The 24,648-nt window shown below is 38.6% G+C and overlaps 1 pseudogene; it reads left to right on the plus strand.

Annotated features, from left to right (window-relative positions):
• The first annotated feature begins 18,624 nt into the window (after window positions 1–18,624).
• Window positions 18,625–23,843, plus strand: LOC119537918 (annotated as a pseudogene).
• The last annotated feature ends 805 nt before the right edge of the window (window positions 23,844–24,648 follow it).

A 24,648-nucleotide genomic window follows, 5' to 3' on the forward strand; every position in this document is an offset into this window, starting at 1 on the left:
GTTGCTATTGTAAATGGGATTTTTTTCTTGATTTCCTCCTCTTGTTGCACATTACTTGTGTATAGGAACACTACAGATTTTTGCATGTTGATCTTGTAGCCTGCTACTTTGCTGTATTCATTAACTAGTTGTAGTAGCTTTGCTGTAGATTTTTCCGGATTTCCTACATATAGAATCATGTCATCTGCAAATAGTGAAAGTTTTACTTCTTCCTCTCCAATTTGGATGCCTTTTATTTCTTTTTCTTGCCTAATTGCTCTAGCTAGAACTTCCAGCACAATGTTGAATAGCAATGGTGATAGTGGGCATCCCTGTCTTGTTCCTGTTCTTAGAGGAAAAGCTTTCAGTCTCTCCCCATTGAGTGTGATGTTAGCTGTGGGTTTTTCATATATTGCCTTTATCATGTTGAAAAAGTTCCCTTCTATTCCTATCCTTTGAAGTGTTTTCATCAGGAAAGGATGTTGAATTTTGTCAAATGCCTTTTCTGCATCAATCGAGATGATCATGTGGTTCTTCTGCTTTGATTTATTGATGTGGTGTATTACATTAATTGATTTTCTTGTGTTGAACCAGCCTTGCATACCTGGAATAAATCCCACCTGGTCGTGGTGTATAATTCTTTTAATGTGCTGCTGGATTCGACTTGCGAGTATTTTGTTGAGGATTTTTGCATCTATATTCATTAAAGAAATTGGTCTATAATTTTCTTTTTTTGTAGTATCTTTGCCTGGTTTTGGTATTAGGGTGATGTTGGCTTCATAGAAAGAGTTAGGTAGCTTTCCCTCTTCTTCAATTTTTTTGAAGAGATTGAGCAGGATTGGTACTAATTCGTTCTTGAATGCTTGGTAGAATTCACATGTGAAACCATCTGGTCCTGGGCTTTTCCTTTTTGGGAGCTTTTTGATGACTGACTCAATCTCTTTACTTGTGATTGGTTTGTTGAGGTCATCTATTTCTTCTTCAGTTAATGTCGGTTGTTTATGCTTTTCTAGGAAGTTGTCCATTTCATCTAAGTTGTCTAGTTTATTAGCATATAGTTGCTCATAGTATCTTCTCATTATCTCCTTAATTTCTGCAGGGTCGGTAGTTATATTTCCTTTACCATTTCTGATTGCATTTATTTGCATCTGCTCTCTCTTTTTTTTTGTTAGCCTAGCCAGTGGTCCGTCGATTTTATTGATTTTCTCAAAGAACCAACTTCTGGTTTTGTTGATTCTCTCTATTGTTTTCCTGTTCTCAATTGCATTTATTTCTGCTCTAATCTTTGTTATTTCTTCCCTTCTGCTTGCTTTGGGGTTAGTTTGCTGTTCTTTCTCTAATTCCTCCAGGTGAGCAGTTAACTCTTCAATTTTTGCTCTCTCTTCTCTTTTAATATAGGCATTTAGGGCAATAAATTTCCCTCTCAGCACTGCCTTTGCTGCATCCCATAAGTTTTGATAAGTTGTGTTTTCATTGTCATTTGCCTCGAGGTATTTACTAATTTCTCTTGTAATTTCTTCCTTTACCCACTGGTTTTCTAAGAGGGTGTTGTTTAGCCTCCATATGTTTGTGAATTTTATGACCTTCTGCCTTTTATTTATTTCCAACTTCATTCCATTGTGGTCTGAGAAAGTGTTTTGTATAATATCAATATTTTTAAATTTGTTGAGACTTGCTTTGTGACCCAACATGTGGTCTATCCTAGAGAATGTTCCATGAGCACTTGAGAAAAAAGTGAATCCTGCTGTTGTTGGATGTAGTGTTCTATAAATGTCTGTCAAGTCTAGTTCATTTATCATACAATTCAACATCTCTGTTTCTTTAGTGATCCTCTGTCTAGATGTTCTATCCATTGATGAGAGTGGTGTATTGAAGTCTCCAACTATTATTGTAGAGGTATCTATTTCTCCTTTCAGTGATTGCAGTGTTTGCCTCATGAATTTTGGGGCATTCTGGTTTGGTGCATAAATATTTATGACTGTTATGTTTTCTTGATGAATTGACCCTTTTATTAATATATAGTGTCCTTCTTTGTCTCTTTTAATTGTTTCACTTTTGAAGTCTAACTTGTCTGATATTAATATATCTACTCCCGCTTTTTTCTGGTTGTTGTTTGCATGAAATATCTTTTTCCAACCTTTCACTTTCAGTCTATGTTTGTCCTTGTGTCTAAAGTGAGTTTCTTGTAGACAGCATATAGATGGGTCCTGTTTTTTAATCCATTCTGCCAGTCTGTGTCTTTTTATTGGGGAGTTTAATCCATTTACATTTAGTGTTATTACTGTAAGGGCAGTACTTTCTACTACCATTTTGTTTTTTGGAATTTATATGTCATATCTTATTTTTTCCTCTCCTTTTACCTTTCCTGATAATCTTCATTTCTGCACTCTTCTCCAACTCTCTCTCTCCTGTCTTTTCCTATCAGCCTGTAGCACTCTCTTTAGTATTTCTTGTAGTGCTGGTCTCTTATTCACAAACTTTCTCAGTGTCTGTTTGTCTGAAAATGTTTTAATCTCTCCCTCATTTTTGAAGGAAAGTTTTGCTGGATATAGAATTCTTGGTTGGCAGTTTTTCTCTTTCAGTATCTTAAATATATCATGCCACTGTCTTCTTGCCTCCATGGTTTCTGCAGAGAAATCTGTACATAGTCTTATTGACTTTCCCTTGTATGTGATGGATTGCTTTTCTCTTGCTGCTTTCAGAATCCTCTCTTTGTCTTTGACATTGGACAATCTGACCAGTAAGTGTCTTGGAGTAGGTCTATTGGGATCTATTCTATTTGGGGTACGTTGTACTTCTTGAATCTCTAATTTTCTGTCTTTTATAAGAGTTGGGAAATTTTCAATGAATATATCTTCTATTACTCTTTCTGCCCCTTTTCCCTTCTCTTCTCCTTCTGGGATACCCATAACACGTATATTTGTGCGTTTCATGTTGTCACTCAGCTCCCTAAGACCCTCCTCATATTTTTCCATTTTTTTCACCAGCTGTTCTTTTGTGTGTATGAATTCGAATGACCTGTCTTCCAGTTCACTGATCCTTTCTTCTGCCTGTTCAAATCTACTGTTGTGTCCCTCCATTGTGTTTTTCATCTCCTCCATTGTGGCCTTCATTCCCATGAGTTCTGCCATTTGTTTTTTTAAGTTTATGAATTCTTCTTTATGGTCAGCCAGTGTCTTCTTTATATCCTTCAGCTCTTTTGCTATATCTTCCTTCATTTCATCAAATTTATTTAGCATTAGTTGCCTCCACTCCTGTGTCTCAGCTGAGCTATTAGTTTGTTCCTTTGGCTGGTCCATGTTTTCGTGTTTCCTGGTATGGCTTGTTATCTTAAGTTGTCTAGGCATCTGATTCTCTTGATTAGTTTATTTTGGAGCTTGTTTTCTGTCTTTTACCTAGTGGTTTTCTTGTTGGTTGGCTTTGTTCTCTGGCCTCTGTTATTCAGTTCAACTTATTCTAGACCTCTAACTTAGGTTCTATTTAGTTGATCAGAATTTTTCCCCTCTTGTTTTTTCTGTTTCTTGCTCTGCCTCTATGTAACCTTTTTGTGAGTGGGTCTCCTTGGATATGGTCGACCCTAGTCAGATTTTCCCAGTCTAGTGAGGCCCAGGTCTCATTGGGAGGGTATGGAGTTTTCCTGAGAATGAGACCCTCCTATGAGGCCTTTAGAATTAGTGCTTTTCCTCTCCTGTCCAGCAGGTGGCGCTGGCCAGCCCGCAGCTCCCCCACCAGTGTAAGGAGGTGTGGAGACTTTAGTTCTCCTGGTGACTCTGAGCCTGTCAGGGGCGTGGCTGACTGAAGCTGGAATCTGAATTCCAGCCCCTGGGGTCTGAATTCCCAGAAGGAGGACTGCCATTTGAGCTGGGCCTCCCTCCACTTTCCCAATCCTCAGAACTCCAGTTGTCTCTCAGGGGCACTATTCCCTTCTCCTCTCTCCTCTTTGGGGCCTCTCAAGGTAGATTCCTTGGTCAGCCTGAGTTACCAATTAAAGATGGAGCTGGAGGCCTTCAGTAGTGAATACGGAATTCAAAGACACTGTGGGTACTCTTGTCTCCCCTCAAGCCCAGCCTAGTCCCTCAACCTGGGCTTTCCAATAGAAAATAACCACATATATTACTTTTAGATTAAAAAAAAAGTAGAAAAGAAATCAAGAAAAAGAAAAAAGGGGAAAAAAAAGAGTCTCTTTTAAACGTCTTTCCCCAGCCTGGAAGTTTTGTCAGTGTCAGAATAGAGCATTTAAAGATAGGCTTTGGGCTATTGTCTGATAATTACTCTCCAACTGCTTCAGTTCCACCCCTGCCAGGGGCTATTGAAATGCAAAGAGATAAGGGATCAGTGAGAAGCCAGAAGGGACAAAATGTAAGGGGAAAAAAAATGGCTTTTTTGGAGTCTGGGAATGGGTGCCCGCTTTTACGTGCCCCCACCTCCCGGAGCCCAGCCCCTCTTCAGCACCCCAGCTCCCAAAGTTAGTCAATTAATTTGTTAATTAATTCTGCAGTTGAGGCTGGGTTGAGTCTCCCTTCTTGCCCTCAGCAGATTGCTGTTTTTTAGTTCTTTTTTCCCCCCCTTTCAGGAAGCCGGCAGCAAGACAGTCTGTGAGGTCTGGGTGGGGAGGGGCGCCAGACCCCTGGTCCGGGGAACTTACAATGTTCACTGCGATCTCAGCTTTTCCTCCAATTCCAAACTTGAGTCCAATGTGTGACTGGTTACTGGAGACCCTGAAAACGCTGTTTCATATAGTTCTTGGGTAACTGCCAGCTGCTCTAGGGGAGAGACGAAATTCTGCTCCTCACCACTCTGCCATCTTGCCCCGCCTCCGAAATGTAGTTTTTAAATGAAGAACATAGGGTATAAAAGGACTGTGGGTTGGCAGTAAAGCCATTTAATCTTATAATTAATCAGACTAATAACAGTGTATAATAGTTTAGCAACTATATTCTGCATCCAAAATACAATATTAGGCATATGTAAATTAATGGAGATAAAGTTTAGTAGAAAATATAAGCAAGGTAATATCCTTTCCTCACATGAGTAAGTAGTTACCATGTAACCTTTGTTTTAAATAATTAGAAAAAATAAATAAAATGGCCACTATCACAGCTGTATTTTCCTTGTTTTTTTTATAAACTTACTCATGTACAGAAAAATGAAAATAAATTATTATAAAGCCAACATCAATCCACCATCTAGGTGAATAAATAAATCATTGCTAGCTCCTCACAAAACCTGCTTTGTATCTTGTTTTATAACAGTCTCTCACTCCCTCTAAAGGTAATCTCTAAACCGGCATCTAGTACAGTTCTTTAATTGCTTTTCTATACACTTTTACAACTTAAGCATGCATCCCTAGAAAATATACTTTTGTTTCACTTTTCAAAAAATGTTTTATAAATGTAATCAAGAAATATGTAATATATAGTTTTGTGTGTCTGTCATCTTGTGCATTTTATTCAGGTTAGATACCACTAGTATACCTATTTTTATGGCTGAGTACTATGCCATAGTATAAATACACTACAATACATTTATTTATCCATCCTATGTCTATGAACATTACGAAGGCTCAATTATGGAGAATATATTTATGAACATTCTTGTATAGTGTATATGTATTTTGATGAAACTAAGAAGGCTTATTTGTTACACCTAAGAAACAAATTGCTAATTCATAGGGTTCTAACCACTTCCAACATATGTACTTAATTTAAAATATTTCTGAAATGGTTGCAACAAATAAATTCACCAACAGATAAAATAATTTACATTCCTGAGATCTTTACTAACCCTTGATGCTGTTGTATATAATTTTACCCACTTGGTACATATATCATTATATCTGTTGGCGATTTTAATTGGTAATTCCTGAAAAGTAATGAGATTGATTCAAATTTTCATAAATTTACTGCCTATTTGGATATTGTTCTCTACAAATTAAATACACCTTGTCCATTTTTTCTGGGTATGTATTATGTTTATTAATATGTAAGAACTATTTATATATTTCATACTATACATATTGAAAAAATTCTGTTCTGTAGTGTATCTTCTTACACTCAATGTGTTTCAAAGAATAGGTATTCTTAATTTTATTGCAACCCAAATTATTACTTGTGCTGTCCATGCTTATTTAAAATTTTTTGACTATTATGTCTTTATGAACATATTCAGCTTTTTATTGTTTTTATTTATATTTAGATGTAAAATACAACTGGAGTTCATTCTTATTTACAGATGAAGTAGAGGCTATTGCATTTTTCACAACCTTATTGTGAGGTTTAATGTGTTCAGTCTGATGAATTTTGACATAAGCAGATATCCATGAAGTAGTCATCACAATGAAGATAATGAACATTTCCACCACTCCCTAAATTTCCTCATGTGTGTTTGTAATCCACCCCTCCATCTATCACTATCTCCAGGCAATCATTTATCTGTTTGCTATCCAAAAGATCAGTTTGCATTTTCTAGTATTTTATATGTAGTTTATATGCAATCTAGATTTTAAATGCAATCATACAATATTGATTTTTTGGTTCTGTATTCTTACCCTTAGCATAATTATTTTGAGATTCATTATCAGTAGTTATTTCCTTTTTATTGCTAAGTAGTATTCCATCGTGCAAATTTATCACAATTTGTTTGCCCATTCATGTCTCTATGGACATTTGAGGTCTTTCTAGATTGGCGCTGTAACTAATAAAGTTGCTATGAACATTTAATTTATACACAAATCTTTGTGTAGTTCCATGTCTTTATTTGTCTTCGGAATAAACATAGGTATGAAATGGCTGGGTGATAAGATCGGTATATGTTTGTTAGAAACTGTCAAATCGTTTTCCAATTATAACACCTTTACAGCCCCACAGGAATTATGAGAATTCCAGACCATGCCAGTATTTGATGAGTCTTTTTTTTTTTTTTAGCTATTTGGATGCATGTGTATTAGTATATTTTGTAGGTTTAATTTGCATTTCCCTAATGACTAATGGTGCTGTGCATTATTTCTTGGGTGTATTTGTCATAGTTATGTCTTCCTTTTTGAATCCTTTGCCCATTTTCTTATGATATCTTGAAAAATGCTAAAAAAATTCTTGAAAGAACAAAGGAACAAAAGTTTTAGTATCTTTTGGAAATTTATCTTTTTTTTTCTTTTAGACTTTATGTTTTAGGTTGTATATCTAAAACATCTTTGCCTACTCCCAAGATTACAAATATTTTCTCTTATGATTTTTTCCTAGATTTTCATAGTTTTAGGTTTTACATTTAGGTTAATGAAACATTTTGAGAAAAAATTTATGCAAAATAAGGCTTAATCTTCATTTTCTTTTCCATATGGTCATCCAGTTGATACAGCAACATTTATTGAAAAAAAAAAATCCCTTTTGCTGTTGAATTACCTTGGCACCTTTTTTGAAAATCCACTGACTGTGTATCAACAGATATGTGTCTGTCAAAACCAAATTGTTAGCATCACTGTAGCTCTATGGTAAGTCTTGAAATTAGGTTGTTTAAAGCTTCCTATTTTGTCCTTTTATTTAAACAGTGCTTTATTTTTCTCTAGGTCTTTTACATTTCCAGTTAGATTTGAAGACACTAGCTTGTCAATATCTCCAAAAGTGCCTGCTAGATTTTGATTGGGATTACAGTTAATTTACAGAGGAATTAAAGGAGATTTGTCATCTTATCAATATTGAGTCTTTAAATTCATGGACATACTCTACAACTCAATTACTCTTTAATTTTCTCTTCAAAGTTTGCAACTTTCATTTTAGAGATCTTAAATGTCTTTTGAAATCATTTATTGCTAAAAAAATTTATAATTTTGCTGTAGTAAATATACTTTTAAACTTTATTTTGAATTGTTTGTTGCTATTCTATAACAATTCAATTTACTTTTTGAATTAAATTTGTATCCTGTAAATTGCTGAACTCCCTGATTAGTTATAGTAAGTGATTTGTGAATTCCCTGGGATTTCTTACATAAATAACCATATCATATGCAAATAGGATAGTTTTAGTTCTTCTCTTCTGATATTTATATCTTTTAATTAATTAATTTTTCTTGCCTTATTGTTATGATTTGGACCTTAATACAATGTTGAATGGCAATACTGATAGCATCCACACCTGCATTATTCCCAATCTCATGGGGAAAATCTCAGTATTTCACCATTAGGCATGACGTTAGCTGTAGGTTTTTCTGGCTGGCTTTTATCAGCTTAAATAAGTTCCCTACTATCCTTGGTTGTCTGAGGGTTTTCACTTTATGTGACATTGTGATTTTCATGCACTTTTCCTGCAACTAATAAAGGGATCATATGATTTTTGCTCTTTATTTTGTTAACATGCTGAATTACATTGATTGATATTCTTTTTTGCTGTTTACCTAATTTTTAATTTACTTGAATATTATAATAGCAAGCATAACAGGCATACATAAGTTTAGAGTCAAACAGGTGACAGCTAGCCAGCTCAAAATTCAGCTGGTGAGAAGCAAAGTGAGAGCTACTGCCAGGGAACCAGCTCACTTCCTGGGAGCCTTGGTCAGTGTGTGTGCTGGTCAGATGGAGTTAGCTCAGCAGGTCAGCTCAGGAGAGGTCAATGAAGATCTTCTGATGCCTTACATTCATTTGAACTGCAGCTCAGAAAAGTTAAAAGTAGCTATCTAGGGACAAAGCTTGACTTCTGGCTAGGAAGGTACACAGGTGTTTGATTCCAAATAATATTTCTTTACCACTACACACATCATGCTGTTCTAATGGCTTCCAGTATTTTGTAATGTATTCTCTATTTCTGGCCTTTGTTTTCTCTCAAGGAAGTCAGTGCAATGTTGCCTGCATAAGCCAACAGATGATTTAAACTCCAGGGAGGGGTAATTGACAATTGGTATTTATCTGATCCTCTCAGCACTTTGAGAGTCTCTTTGTACTTAATTATGTCTAAATCTACCTTCTCTGTCACTATAGATGGCTTTTCATCTACACCTTTGTCTTGTCCTCTCTGCTGAACCATCCCCAGGCAGTCTGCCGAAAGAACATGCATTTGCCATAAAAGCACCTGGTCCAGCTGCTTTCTGGGAGGCCTGAAGTTGGCACATGGATCTAGTTAGACTTTTGGTTGCCTTTCCATATTCTTTCCTGGTCAGATTTATCCATGCCACAGATTAGAGTATATATTACCTTTTTAAGGTATAAAGAGGCCTGTCCCAAAGGTAAAGTTGGATATTCAGTCAATGGGTGTTCACTTTCCTCCAGGTTTGAGGCCCCACTCAGCTGACAGCTCCTGCTGATAAGATGCAGAGTCTACAGCATCTCAAGATTTGAGATATGTGCCTGATTGACATCTGTCCTGTCTTTGATGCAACGAATATTTTTTAACTTTATTTATCAAAAATTTAAAAGAAAAAATATTTCAAACAAAACAAAGGATAAGAAAAACAAATATCCTAAACTAGCTACATTGCTTCCAATATGCTCTTACAGTACCCCAAGAAAATTTATGAACCAGTCATTCCTAAGCATTCCTATATCAATAAAATTATCCTCAATATCTTATCTGTTCTTATTAGATTATCTTTCCCCCTTCATTAGTTGCTGTCTATAAGTTCTCTATATTCTGCAATATAAGACACTTGGTTTACATTTTTTACAGAGGTCACATTAGTAGTATCATACAATATCTCTCCTTTTGTATCTGGAATGAATATTTTTAAATGAGGGACTTAAGAGGCACAATATGAGACCCTGAAGGGGCTTCGTTAGGTTAAAAATGGACAAACAGACATCATAGCCCAGGACTCAGATGGATCTGAGTTTCCCCTCTGCTCTTTACTCCCTGTGGTGTACACTTAGGCATGTTATTTTCTCATCTCTAAAATGGAGGTGACAGCACTTGCCTCAGAAGTCCATTATGAGGATTGAGAAAGAAAATGCTCACCAGGCATTTACCACACTCCTGGCCCAAAATGCACCACAACATTCATGATCAGGGGAATGTGGGATGGATCAGGGAACACATGAAGGCCTGAGACTCCTGCACTGCTGCAATCTCCTTCCTGCATTTGGAACCAGGTCAGTGTTTTGGACAGGCTGTGTATTGAGAAGCACGCGAGGCCAGTCAATAGATTCCTCTGTTCTTTCTTTCTTTCTTTATATGATATATAATTCATATTCCATAAAATTCACCATATAAAATTTTATAATACAGTGGTTTTTAATGTATTGATGAGGTTGAACAACAATAAGCACTATCTAATTCCGGAATATGTTCAGCATCCCCAAAAGAATACCTATCCACTGGCAATCTCTCTCCCTTCCTTCTGCCCTCACTCCTCCAATATGGCAATGACTTATCTACTTTGGGGCTCTATGGATTTTCTGATTCTGAACATTTCTGCAATATCTGACCTTTTGTGCCTGGCTTCTTTCACTTAGCGTAATATTTTCAAGGTTCATACTTGTCGTAGCAAGTATCAACACTTCATTTCCTTTTATTGGTGAATAATATTTCATTGTATGGCTATACCACATTTTTTAAACTCATTCAGCAGTTGATGGCAATTTGTAGTGTTTTCCTTTTTATCTATTATGAATAATATTGCTATCATCATTTGTTTACAAGCTTTTGTGTGAACATATGTTTTCCAGTCCATTGAGAGTGTACTAGGAATGGAATCGATGATCAAATGTTAACGATTTTTAAGTTTACAGGAACTGCCAAAATGTTTTCCAAAGTTGTTACAACACTTTTCATTCCCATCAGCAAGGTATAAGGATTCAAGTTTCTCCACATTCATGCCAACACTTCTTAGTGCTAGTTTTTTTTTCTTTTTTGAAATGACCATCCTGATGGATATGAAGTGGTATCTCCTTGTGGTTTTGATTTTCATTTCCATAATGACGAACAATGTTGAGCACTTTTAAATGTACTTATTGGCCATTTGTGTATTTTCAGTGTATAAATATCTTTATAAATTCTTATAATTTTGTAAATTCTTAGATTGGGTTATTTTCATTTTATTGTTGAGTTGCAAGAGTAATTTATATATTCCAGATACCAGACCCTTATTAGTTATATGATTTGCAAATATTTTCTCTCATTCTATGGGTTGTCAGTTGGCTTTATTTTGATAATATCCTTTGATGCATGGAAATTTTTCATTTTGAGGAAATCCAAGTTGTCTGTATTTTCTTGGTTGCTTATGGTTTTTTGTGTCTTATCTATGAAAATGTTGCTCAAAACAAAGTCACAAAAATGTACAGTATGCTTTCCTGTAAGAGTTATATATTTTTGGCTCTTACATTACTGATTTTGACCTATTTTGAATTAATATTTTTATATAGTGTTAGGTAGGAGGAAAACATTATTATTGTGCATATTGATGTAAAGAGTCCTGGAACCATTGGTAGAAAACAATATTATTATTCTCTCATTGCATAGTCTTGGAAACCATGTATAAAATCAATTCACAATAGCATATGGGTTTATTTCTGGACCCCCAATTCTATTCCACTGAACTATATGTGTATGCTAGTACCACACTGTTCTGGTTACTATAGCTCTGTAGTAAGTTTTGTGATCAGGATGTGTTTGTCCTCCAAATTGTTTTTCTTTTTCTGGAGTGTTTTGTTATTCTAGGTCTCTTGCATTTCCATATGAATTTTAGAGTTAACATTTCAATTTTTGTAAAAAAATCCAGCTGAGTTTTTTATAAGGATCATTTTGGGGATATTATCAGTATCCAAGATCAAGATATTGTCATCTTAATAATATTAAGTTTTGCAATCCATTCATGAAGGATGTCTTTCCATTTATGCATGTCTTCTTTAATTTCTTTCAATAAAGCTTGATACTTTTCAGTGTACAAGTCTTGCATTTCTTTTCTTAAATGTATGCCTAAGTACTTCATTCTATTTTGGGCTATTGCATATGGAATTGTTTCCTTAATTTCATTTTTGGATTGCACATTGCTAATATGTAGAAAAACAACTTATTTCTGATACTGATCTTGTATCCTGTAACCACACTGAATTAATTTGTTAGCTCTTTCTATGTTTTCTAGTGAATTCCTTAAGATTGCCTATGTGTAAGGTTATTGCACTAGCAAATAGAGGGAGTTTTCCTGATTTCTTTCCAATCTGCAGACACTTTATGTAATTTTCTTGTCTAATTGCCCATGATAGAACCTATGAAACAATGCTTAATACAAGTGGTAACAGTGGACATCCTGGTCTCATTCCTGGTCTTGAGGGGAAAGCTCTTAATTTTTCACAATTAAGTCTGATTTCAGCTGTAGGTTTTCTGGAGTATTTTTATTACAAAAAGGTATTAGATTTTGTTGAATGATGTTCTGCATCGATAGAGATGATTATTTTTTCCCTTTATTCTATTAATATGGTGTAGAGCACCTTGATTTTGATAGATAGAACCAACCTTGTATTTCAAGTCCCACTTGGTCATGACGTGCAATCCCTTTTAGATGGTGCTGGATTCCATCAGCTAGTATTTTGTGGAGGATTTTGCATCTATGTTTGTAGGGAATATTGGTCTGTAGTTTTCCATTCTTGTGATGTCTGTCTGATTTTGGTATGAGAAAAAAATATGAAATATATTTATAGAATGAGCTGGAAAACATTTCCTCTCCTACTTTTTGGAAGATTTTGTGAAGAACTGGTGTTAATTCTTCTTTAAGCCTTTGCTGATTTCACCAATTAAGTCATCTAGCCCACAGATTTTAATTCTGTGTGTTTTTTTAAACATTATGATTATTAATTCAATCTTTTTAGTTGTTATAGCTCTATTTAGATTTTTTATTTGATCTTGAGTCAGTTACTATAGTTTGTGCCTTTCTAAGAATTCTTTTTTTATTTGTTGTAGGACCTAATTTGTTGGCATAAATTTTTCATAGTATTCCCTTATTACTTTTTTTCATTTCTGTAATACCATTATTTCAAATCTTTTGTTTCATTGCTTATTACAACAATTTGAGTTATGTCTTCTTTTCCTTGGTCAGTCTACCTAAAGGTTTATCCATATTGTTGATTTTTCCATAGACCAAACTTTTTAATTTTCTCTATTGTTTTCCTATTCTATATTTTATTTATCTCCACAGAAATCATTATGATTTGTTTCCTTGTACTAGCTTTCAGTTTAGTTTTTTGTCTTTTTTCTTTTTGTATTTTCTCAAGGTGGACCTTAAAGTTACTGTTTTCAGATCTTTACATTGTGTGATTTTCAACTGTTAAAGAGCTCTCAATTTCTTCATCATAAAATCTTCTTGGTTATGAAATATTACCCTCCTTATATTATGTTGAATTTTATTTGCTATTGCTTTGTTCAGTTTGTTTGCATACATGTTATATAAATTCTGTAATGCCTTTCTGAGATAGTTAATTAAAGCCAGTCTTATAAGTTGAGCTGGACAGTTTTCCCTCCTCTTCTATTTTCTTAAAAAAAATAGGGTAATAATGGTATTATTTCTTCCTTGCATATTTTACAATTTTACTGGTGAAGTTATTGGGGCCTGAAGTTTAATTTTGGGAAGGTTTCAGATAGCAAAATTAATTACTTTAATGGAAATCAGGATACTCAGATTTTATGCATGTTTAGGGTCAATTATGGAAAGTTGCATTTGTAAAGAAATATGTCATTTTTATCTAGGTTTCAAATTTGTTTCCATAAAATTGTTCCCAATATTCTCTTATAAGAATTCTAATGTCTTTATAATGTGTGGGGTTGAACCCTTTTTCATTCCTAAGACTGATAATTTTTGTTACCTCCTTTCCTGTCCAGTCTAATCAGGGATTAATCATTTTTTTCTGTTGTTTCCAAACAAGCAGCTTTACAGATTTTCTGTTTTATTTGCTCATCCACTTCATATTTTACTCTTGCATTTATGTTTATTTGCTTACTTCTATTTTGAATTTATTTTATTCTTGCATGTATATTTAATTTTATTTTTAAAAATTTATAATGTTTCTGTTTCTATTAAGTAATCATATTTTCACTTTTATTTATCAAAGGGGGAAATAACTTTGATTTAGTTTTAAATGTTACACTAACCTTGTATTAGAAAGAATAAAACCGATTTGGTCATGGTGCATTATCCTTTTGGCACATTTCTGAGATCTGTTTGCTTATATTTTGTTTAAGGTAACTTATGGGTGCTGGAAATTTTATTTTCTAAGATGTGTGATTTTGATGTAAACAATGAATGTGATAATTCACATCATCTAATCAAGAGGGAATAATTGATTAGATGGATGAATTGCTGAAGCTGTATCTTTAAATGATCTATGGGAAATGGGATCTAGGACCCAACAGAGGGGGATTTTCCAAGATAGGAACATAGACCATTAATTTATATTAATAGTAGAAAATTCAGGTTATTCAGGTAAAAATACTGTTAGGTGCATAGATGTGATGGCAGGAGTTTATTTTTGCTCCTATTGCTTCTCGTTTCTCTCTGAAATAAAATTAATACTAATCATCTGAGAAAGAGGACGGATGAAAATATTTTGTGGGGCTTACAAAAGAAAAGTATGAAATAGTTGTCCAGGAGATGGAGTAAATGAAGCAATAGGAGAGTGTATTGGACAACACAGAAGAACCCATTTCAAGTATTTGTCATAAATGTAACATAAGACTAGTCAGAATTTTGCATGTTTTCTTCACTCATATTCTGTTGTAGGGGTGAAGGAACAAACAAAGTGGATATGTGGCTTCAATCAGAGGTGGGATTTTGCCAGATGTGTATAATGAGCCCAGAGAAGCACAAGGAAATTGAATAAGTAGCAGTTAATCACACTTAAGTTGGGATATGAAATAATGAAGAGGATGAGAATCAATGAAATAGGGCAAGGTCAGCAGATTAGGTATACCTCAGTGTGTCAAAGTATTGTTGTGATCAGAATGAATGAGAGGAAGTGAGCTGGTAAAAATATAAAGAAATGTATTAGAAATAATAATTTTGAGGTATAAGGTTGATTGAGTACATCTGGAGGGAGGGTGGGAAATGTCATTGGTGTGGAGTTAAAAGTGAAATTAAATTGTATTGATGATGTTTCCCTCACTGAACTGTGGGAATGTGTTTTCTGTATTACATTCTGTTCCTTTTTGTATATTTTTAATATATAACACATATTGAAAAACATATGTGAACATATCCCTAATATACTACTTGGTAAACAAGTTAATTTAATATAGTATGTACAATACTTTTTGATCCATAGTAAAAATATCCTCTAATGTGTTCTACTTTCTTTAAAATATATTTATTAAGGTTAGTCTATGTTTTGAGAACTTTGATTGAAATTTTGTGATAACATAATGATAATAAAGCAATAACCATAAGTATGGAGTTCCAGTTCTTACACATGAGTTCAGTCATGGATAAATATGGTCATTGTAGAATTATTTTAAAACATAAATTAAAATAACATAATATCCAATATTTATTTATGTTAAATTAATTAGTATAATTCTCCATAATAGAATAGTATGTCATTAATGAAGATATTTAAATACTTTTTCATAAACTGTGAAAATAATGATTATATATCAAATTTAATTTTCAAAAATGATTGAAAATGACTAAACAGTAGTGAAATAAAAGGTTAATAATCCTTTACTTTAGGTGGTAGGATATAGGTATTTCTTTTCTTATATTTATACCTTGATTAATTTTACACATACAAGGATAAAATGTATGTATATTTTCAAATAAACTATATATTAAACTTGCTTAAGGGTAGGAGAGTTCTGAGAATAAAGGAATTATTGAAAAATTCTATGGTCTCCTTCTCTAGGAAGGACTGTCTTCCCTTATCCCATGCCTTCTTAGAAAGGAAATAAATCTATGCATAGATGATTTTCTTCACTGTTTCCTTTGTAAGCTTTAGTATCACCCTTTCTTTCCTATCCCCTACCAAGCACACACCTTCTCCCTTGAATCACTGAAGTACCTTCTGGAAGCCCTTTGAGTTTCCATGGGATGGAGAGGTTAAACATACAAAGAGGCAATCATTTCTATAGCTTGCAAATTCCTTTCCTTAAAAAGCATGGGCTAAAGCTATGTCACTTTGCTCAGGAATGGAAGGGAGCCTCATTATACATATTTGCTTGCCTTTGGTGCCCCGTTCCTCTATCACATTTGTAAAAACAAGATGAATGCAATATCTGGTGCTGTAAGAGGCACTATTACCTTATTTGACTAAGAAAAGTTGCCATCTCCTGACCAAACTGCTAGATAAATCATAATCCATGATGATTCAGCAAGAAGATAGCTCTAAGATAGGTGCTCCTCTGGGTTAAACATCTTCCCTGGACCTTGGGAATAAATAATATCTCTCAGGACTTGCCAAGGGTGATGAAACTGATCAGCAGGTGAAATTATGTTAGAAAGCACAAATCTCCATATCTGGGCCAGCAATGACCAACCTTTCCTTGAACCAGTCACTTCCTACTGCTGCTTCTGGATAATGAGTAAGTGTATAGATGTAGAATGTGTACCAACGGCAAGTAGAGGTGGCATGGTATTTCTTGAAGTAAAAACACGTGTCAGTCAATGAGACTCCAGAAAAAAATATTCCAAACCATGTCAATATATTTTTGTATTCTATTATATTTTGTATTTTGTATTTTGAGTAACAATACATTTTTGATAAATAGGATCTGACTTTGAAGTTCTAGGAACTATAATCCAAGAACAGTGATGATTACTTGCAGACTCTGCCTTGAAAGTTTCAGTGGTTAAAGACTGTAATCATGCTACTGAAGAAGTGGTATAGCCTATAGACATTTCACTTGGAGAAAAGGATCATGAAGGACTGAATCTTTGTACTTTTTATCTGAAGGTGTTCAATACAGAAAGGGGACAGATAATATGGAGGAAATCTGGCTCGATTCAAATAGGTCCTTTCTGAAAGTAAGAGTCATACAACAATCACACAGCTAAGCCTGGGAAGGGCATCAAAATACACCTGATAACTTGATAAGAAGCCACACCAAAGAATCTCATTTAGGAGAGGCAATTAAGTTGAAAAATCTGCAAAACTACCCAAATTCAAATTTGTGAGTGAATTTAAGGTCCATGGGGACCAGAGCAGAACTCAGAAAAAGATTTGGATGTGACAACTTGATCTGTGGAGAAATGTTTAGAAATGCTTAGGACAACACTTAAAAATCTGCAGATCCTACTGATTTAGACTTAGACAATTAATCACTTATGTATCTTTCTTGCTCTCACTTTCTCAACAAATATTCATTGATGTATGCTCTTGTCACTTCTGCAACTGGAACTATTGTTCTTTGATGGAATATAGTTAGTGGAAAGTGCTCCCAGCAACACCCTCTATATTGCAATGAGAATATTGTTTTGGAGATTTCTCTTTCTGTCTCTGCTGCATCTCAAGGCATTTGCACCTGAATATATCTCTGTGGTTGTCAGTTATTCCTGATGGAATCCCATGGACATGTCTAAGAGGAGAACCACTCCCTCAAATATTTCTTATTTCCACTTTCCCAGAAGGTAAAAACTTGGAACTTTCTACTTCCCTTAACCAGTAAGTAGCTATGATTTCTATATACAGATTATCTCCACTAAAGCTTTCTCCAAATGGGGACCTTGGCTCCCACCTCATAACTTAACCTTCCCTCTAACAACTTCAGCATCTTCCTCATTGTACTTTAGGAAGAACTGATCTCTTTCCTCTTCTACAACAGGTACACTTGAATCCCCTTATTTTTATTAAATGCTATTTTCACTCTGCCCTTATACTTTACATGTAGAAAAGAACCTGGTTTGAGAGGCTTGTAGATGCACATTTTCATTGAATTCATATATCAGACTTTGTTTTCTTAGTCTGATATACCTTGTAGCACACCAAAATTATGCAATGCTAATTGCCTGTCTGGATGGAGTGTGGGTCCTGCATCGATCTCAAATTTGAAAATTACTAGGCATTAATTAAGTGAAAGGTGAGAAGCACGGAGTTTAAGGGTGGAGCTACAGCCCTAGGAAGAGACTCAATCAATTGATATTTTATCAAAGAAGTGCTGGCATTCAGTGTAGAAATATTCATTCTTGCTAGTCTCAAGTGAATGGACACTAGTGAAGAGAGAGAGAGAGAGAGACAGAGAGAGAGAGAGAGAGAGAGAGGGAGAAAGTTGGAGAGGAGAGAAAAATAAGTGTGACTGACAGCACCAGGGACCTTAGTTTTTCTCTGTTTGAAGTGTCACTTCCATTTTGTTTTATTTATTTATTTATTTTTCTGATTTCCATGAACAGGTTAGACGCAGAAAGAGAAGATGGAAGGGCTGAGGAAAGGAAGCACCATCAAGCAGGGTGATCGTGTTTGCCTCATGACAGGGATGGTGTTTAAATACTCAGCCTTGACACTGTGGATAGCAAGGAAGGTGGGTGGATAATTTTGGGTAATTTTGTCAAAGTTTTGACTGGTGAACCTGTCCGTGGATCTCCACATGGTGTTTAACATTCATTTGAAACAGTGATGACTAAGTTGATGAAGCTGATTCCTCTGATTCTGTTATATAATCTGACTATTTGAGAATAGGATATATAAGAGGATATAGAGAAACACAAAGTGGAAAACTTTGCATGCTTGCTAAGAAGAACACTGGACTGTGATGTTTAGTACCAATGGCTTGGTGTTTATGCCTTCTGTGCTGACATTTATTGGTATCCCTGGTTTAGAATCTGTGCAGTGTTGGATTGGGATTCCATTCTGTGCTATGTACATCACTGCTTTGATTTGAAATTCTCTACTTTTGATCATCATCAAATCTGAGCGCAGCCTTCATGAGCCCATGTACATCTTCCTGGCTATGCTTGCAGCCACAGACATTGCAATTAGCACCAGCTTTCTGCCCAAGATGCTTGGAGTTTTTTGGTTCCACTTGCCAGAGATTTATTTTGATGCTTGCCTCTTTCAGATGTGGCTCATCCATACATTCCATGGTATTGAGTCAGGAGTTCTGCTGGCCATGGCTCTGGACCACTTTGTGGCCATCTGTTATCCCCTTAGACATGCTACCATATTCACACACCAACTAGTCACTTATATTGGAGCAGGCATGACACTGCGGCCTGCCATTTGGGTAATCCCCTGCTTATTGTTCATAAAGTGTCGTCTGAAACTTTACCGAACCAAGTTAATATCACACACTTATTGTGAACACACGGCCCTTCTGAAACTTGTGGCTGAAGATGTTTACATCAATAAGTTCTATGGGCTCCTGGGAGCTTTCATTGTCAGTGGGTTTAACTTCATTCTCATCACCCTCTCCTACATCCAAATATTTATCACTGTCTTCCAAGTACCCCAGAAAGAAGCTCGCCTTAAGGCGTTTAATACCTGTATTCCCCACATGTCCGGCGCCGCCCCGCTCGACCCCTGTTCCCCGGCCGGCGAGGGGAGAAACAAGGGATGAGAGAGAGAGAGATGCAGACCACGCAAACTGACCTGGCTGGAAGTCACGACTCGAGCCACACGGCGGTTGCGAGAGCAAGTCTTTTACTGAAGCTAGATAAGCATTCTCTGTTACAGGTTTCCACGCGGGGCAGAGTGCCTCGCGGGAGAGCAGCCTCGATGTGGCCGTCAGGTACGGCTCCTAGTGGGCTGTCTCTCCGAGGTTCGCTTGGGCAAACTCTTAAGTACTCTACTCATAACCAATGATCTAGCGCCGCGCATATGCACTCAATTGGCAGATAGGAATAGTGAGTGTGCACGTCATAAGCGGAAGCAGGATATGGGCGCCATCTTGGCTCATTCGATGGGCGGGGGGACTTTGGAGCAGGTTTACAGCGCATGCGCTATGCCCGTCCCGGGAGACGGCTCTCCACATCTCCCCCTTTATTATTTATATCGACCCAGTGTCCCCAGTGATGAGTGTGCTCCCGTGAACCCAGATGGCTCACAATTTGTTCCGGTGCTTTGGGGAGTCTGGACTAGGTCTCAGCCATTTAGCGGCGGAGCCTCTAGCACCGACCAGAATGCTCACCTCATATGGAGACAGGAGAGTCCGTGAGCTGGAAACAACATGACTCTCCCTGCAGTGCTTTGCTTTGCAACTGGGGGACAAAGGCGGGGGCAGGGATAGCATTAACCAGAGTCGGAGGTGTCACTAGGCGTCCCTATGCATTGGCTAGAGTCAAGTCTGGCCACAACTATGACTCTGCCTTAGGGATCTACCTGAGACAAAAATTATGACTGCTGGCGTCGCCCGTTATACCCGGGACACAGCTGCGCGCTTAGCTACAAACCTCGCTCCCGAGTGCCCCGCCCGAGGCGGCCAGGATGGGGTATGGCCATCAGAATGGTCGCTGTTGGGGGTATCAAAGGTGGAGGACATAGCCATCATAATGGTAACACGGTACTGCCGTGCTTGAAACAGGCGTTCTAGCAAAGATTTAACAATGACTAATCCCACCAATAGTCCCACCATCAAGAGAATCCAATTAGTCAAATTGGGCCAAGAGAACCAAGAGGTGACTTGGTCTCACAGATTTTTTACAGTCTCGCCCAGTGTGGAAAGGTCGAAACTAACAGGCTTCAATTTCCTAATGTTCTCAAGTCCCTGAAGGTCGGATTTCACTTGGCCGGAGAGATTGGTGAAGTTGGGGAGATAAGTGTCCTTGAGCCACTCGGCGACATCTTGCTGCTCCTCTGTCAAGTTCACCCTAACCGGGGTGACACAAAGCCTCCCGAATAACCATCGGGTATCACACGTCTGCTGGAGAACTCTCCAGAGTCCATCTATTTCTAGTCCAAGTTCATCTATCTCCGCTAGGAGTTTCTGAATGGCCTGGAAATTTAAGTTCAGCATCTGATTGTGGCGGCGTAGCACGTCTCGGGTAAGGTATGCCTCTTGGACGCCTAGACTTAGAGAAGGGGATATTGTTAAGTGAAACAACTTGAGAAACAGGGCCAACCCAGTCGGTTGCCTTGACGGGGAGCCAGACATAACTTGGGCGATACACTAGGATAGCGGGGCGGCGAGGCATCCGGGTCTTTGGAACGGTTGCAGACTGTAGGAGCAAACCCCGGAAGGAAAAGGCACCTTTGAGTCTCCTTTTTACTCAAGATCCCTTCACAAGACTGGCGGCTCTTCCCTGTAACGTTAAGAAATTCAAGCAAGACTCCCTTACTTAACTCGCCATTACCAGTTTCACAAGTAGCATTCGCCGCAACTGTGGTGTTGACAACCTTGACAGAGAGGTTAGCAAAAGAGAGGATCAGTGTGTCATTGGTGAGGGGGAAGGACTCGTTGAAGCTTGTGGAGGAAATATTTCTGTCAGAAGGCAGGTGGTGGAGACCTAGAGACAGGGTACGAGTGAAAAACACAGGAGAGGCGGGAGACCCAGCAGAGAATGGGGCCAGGGTCGGGGGATGATGCCACAGGCCCCAAAGACCACTCTCCTGCGCTACCACAGTTCCACTAAAAAAAAGAAAAAGGCAGATTAGAAGGATTGCTATAGGAGAGCAAAGAACAGAGTTACCGATCCTCTTTTTGGGCAACCGCGGGGTGGTCAGTCCTACTATTATCGTCTTGTCGGTCGTCGCCATCATCAGCAGAGCTGGAGACCGGGTCTGATGGTTCGGGTTGAGGACTTGCTGACTCGTCAGGTAGCAGTTCCTTGGTACTCTCGGGCGGTGTCACGGTTCTCACCAGCCTCTCCGGAACCCACACCGGCTGGCGTCCTGGTTCCTGTTAGCTTTTTCCAGGCACCCACAAAACAGCGGAAGATCTGGGCGTAGACCTCTTGTGGGAAACCCGTTTGGTTCTGGGCATGGGCGCCTCTCCCCAACAGCATGTCAGCATTCCACCCGCCACGTCTCCCCGCCGCATTCCTTGCGGCCTGCTCTTCAGCTAACTCCTCAAACCATGCTTTCCAATCTATGAATCGGCCTGACGGCAAGCAAGCATGGGCTAGCTGAAAAATATCTGCGGGTGTATGATTTAGAGCAGAGAGGTTCTCGATCATGTTCAAGGTATAAGGGGCATTGGGGCCATACTGATGGACGGCCTGCCTCAATTCCCTCAATAGTTTGTAATCATATGATTCGTGCTGATTGCCACCTTGGGGATTGATAATAACCGGGTACATTTCTGAGACTGGCTGCGGCTCAAGTGGCTGGTAGCCACCCAGCATGCCAAAAGGTCTAAATGTTGTGAAAGGGTTCCATCTCCAGAAATGTCTCCCACCACTACCTAATGGCAAAGGGTCCTGAGGGCCTGTGTACTCGGGCGGGGGGTACGGCAAAGGTTGCCCCTCCCCTGACCGGCCCATCGGGGTTTCCGGGTCTGGCAGCAAAGGATAATTACATTTACTGGGCATGGCCACTAGAGGGAGCTCTCGGCGAGGTCCTTTGGTGGGACCGCCCAAGGCGTCAGTTGGGAGCTGGGGTGTCCCTGGGGGTGCAGCGGTAGACATTGGCGGGGCGGAAGGCCGCACGGGTGTGGCGGGAGGCTCCTCCCACTCAATTAGCGGGGATGCTTCCGCCTCCTCGTCGGTATCGCTATCTGACTCTGAGTCAGAGTCACTGGACTCCGGCGGTTTGCCCTTATAGGAGCCGTCCGCTGACGAAACTGACTGGGTTTCTTGGAGCGCGCACCGTGCTTCTTGCAAGGCAGAGGACGGGCTTAGGCCGGCAGCCGATTCTAGTTCAAGGACCGCACGGACGGTCTCCCATATGGGTACTAGAATCGGGTCCATACACACGCCCGTCTGGCGCGCTCGGTCTATGTCGCGACCGAGCTTCATCCAAGAGGGTAGGCTAAGGCTGCCGGTGCAGGCAAACCAAGGGGCAAAAGTATCAACATCATCAAGAAAACGCTGAAGGGAGCTTTTCCTGACCGAGATACCCCGTTGTTTCAAAAGGTTCTTTAAGGGAGCTAAGAGAGGTGAACTTCCGGACTGCCCCATGATTGCAGTCGGCACTATACTTCAGTCACTCGGAGAGCTCTTCCGAGTCCCCCGGGGTCACCTGAAAACCCACGGGCCCTAACTATCATGTAATAAGACGCACTCACCTTCTCGCGTTGATCAGGCGCGGGAAGTCCGCCGTAAGCTCGATGCGCAGCGCTGCTCTCCTCACAGAGGGACCGTCGAGAGCGAGGCAGGAGGAGGAGCGTTCCCCGTACGGGCCACCACTTGTCCGGCGCCGCCCCGCTCGACCCCTGTTCCCCGGCCGGCGAGGGGAGAAACAAGGGATGAGAGAGAGAGAGATGCAGACCACGCAAACTGACCTGGCTGGAAGTCACGACTCGAGCCACACGGCGGTTGCGAGAGCAAGTCTTTTACTGAAGCTAGATAAGCATTCTCTGTTACAGGTTTCCACGCGGGGCAGAGTGCCTCGCGGGAGAGCAGCCTCGATGTGGCCGTCAGGTACGGCTCCTAGTGGGCTGTCTCTCCGAGGTTCGCTTGGGCAAACTCTTAAGTACTCTACTCATAACCAATGATCTAGCGCCGCGCATATGCACTCAATTGGCAGATAGGAATAGTGAGTGTGCACGTCATAAGCGGAAGCAGGATATGGGCGCCATCTTGGCTCATTCGATGGGCGGGGGGACTTTGGAGCAGGTTTACAGCGCATGCGCTATGCCCGTCCTGGGAGACGGCTCTCCACACCCACATATGTGTCTTCTTCCAATTCTATCTCCTGGCTTTTTTCTCCTTTTTTAGTCACAGATCTGGATCTTATATTCCATCATATATACACATCACCTTGTCCAATCTTTACCTGCTGGTCCCACCTTTCCTCAATCCCTTTGTCTATGGGGTGAAAACCAAGCAGATTCGAGACCAGGCAGTAAAAATATTCTGTTCCAAAGTCCAGACTTGATTTTTGAATGAGATAAGTTACTTTTGTGGGTTTAGTGGCTCATCTTCAGCCCTATATGATCTGCATCTCCAGGCAATGGTTTAAGGTATCAACATGCTTGTTGAATAAATTAAAAATCATAAATAATTTCATAGGTTATTGACCTGTGCTCAGAAGGAAGTCAGAGGAGGTTGAAAGAAAGAGAGGAGCAGGTGAGATGCTGCAAGATTAAATCCCTGCCTCCAGGACTATGTCCAACCACATGGTCCTCCTCATCACATGAGGGCAGGACTAGAGATCCTTCTGCAGATCACAGTGGGACATGATACCTACCTTGATCCATTTCTATGGAGAGCACCAGATCAGCCTCCTCTATTATTTGATTGTCTCCAAATACTCTCTCCAATTGTTATAAAATCTTTTTTCCTATTACTTTTCTCATCAAAATATATCTCTTGAATATCTCCTTCATGTCAAATATTACTTAAAATTTGAAATAAATATCTACTTTTTCATGATGCCTTTCCTGATTATGTCAGGCAAGCTATATTCAAACTGATGTTTCTTATGTCCCATAAAATATTTTTTTGCACCAAAGCTAGGACTGGAGCATATAGTAGTGTCCTTATTGGGAATTGGTTATGTGTTCAATTCCTTTAATCAATTGTACTCAGGAAAGCTCTGATGTCCATTTATTTTTGTGAGTGTAAGGGTAAATATTAGACTTATTGCAGACAATTTTTTCTAAAAGTCTGCTTAATCCATTTCTTGATTCAATACACAAAACTCTGATTAAAGATGGTTGAAAGTCTAGGAAGACTGAGCA

Source organism: Choloepus didactylus, chromosome 6 (assembly GCF_015220235.1).
Source record: "Choloepus didactylus isolate mChoDid1 chromosome 6, mChoDid1.pri, whole genome shotgun sequence".
In the NCBI taxonomy this organism is placed as follows: Eukaryota; Metazoa; Chordata; class Mammalia; order Pilosa; family Megalonychidae; genus Choloepus; species Choloepus didactylus.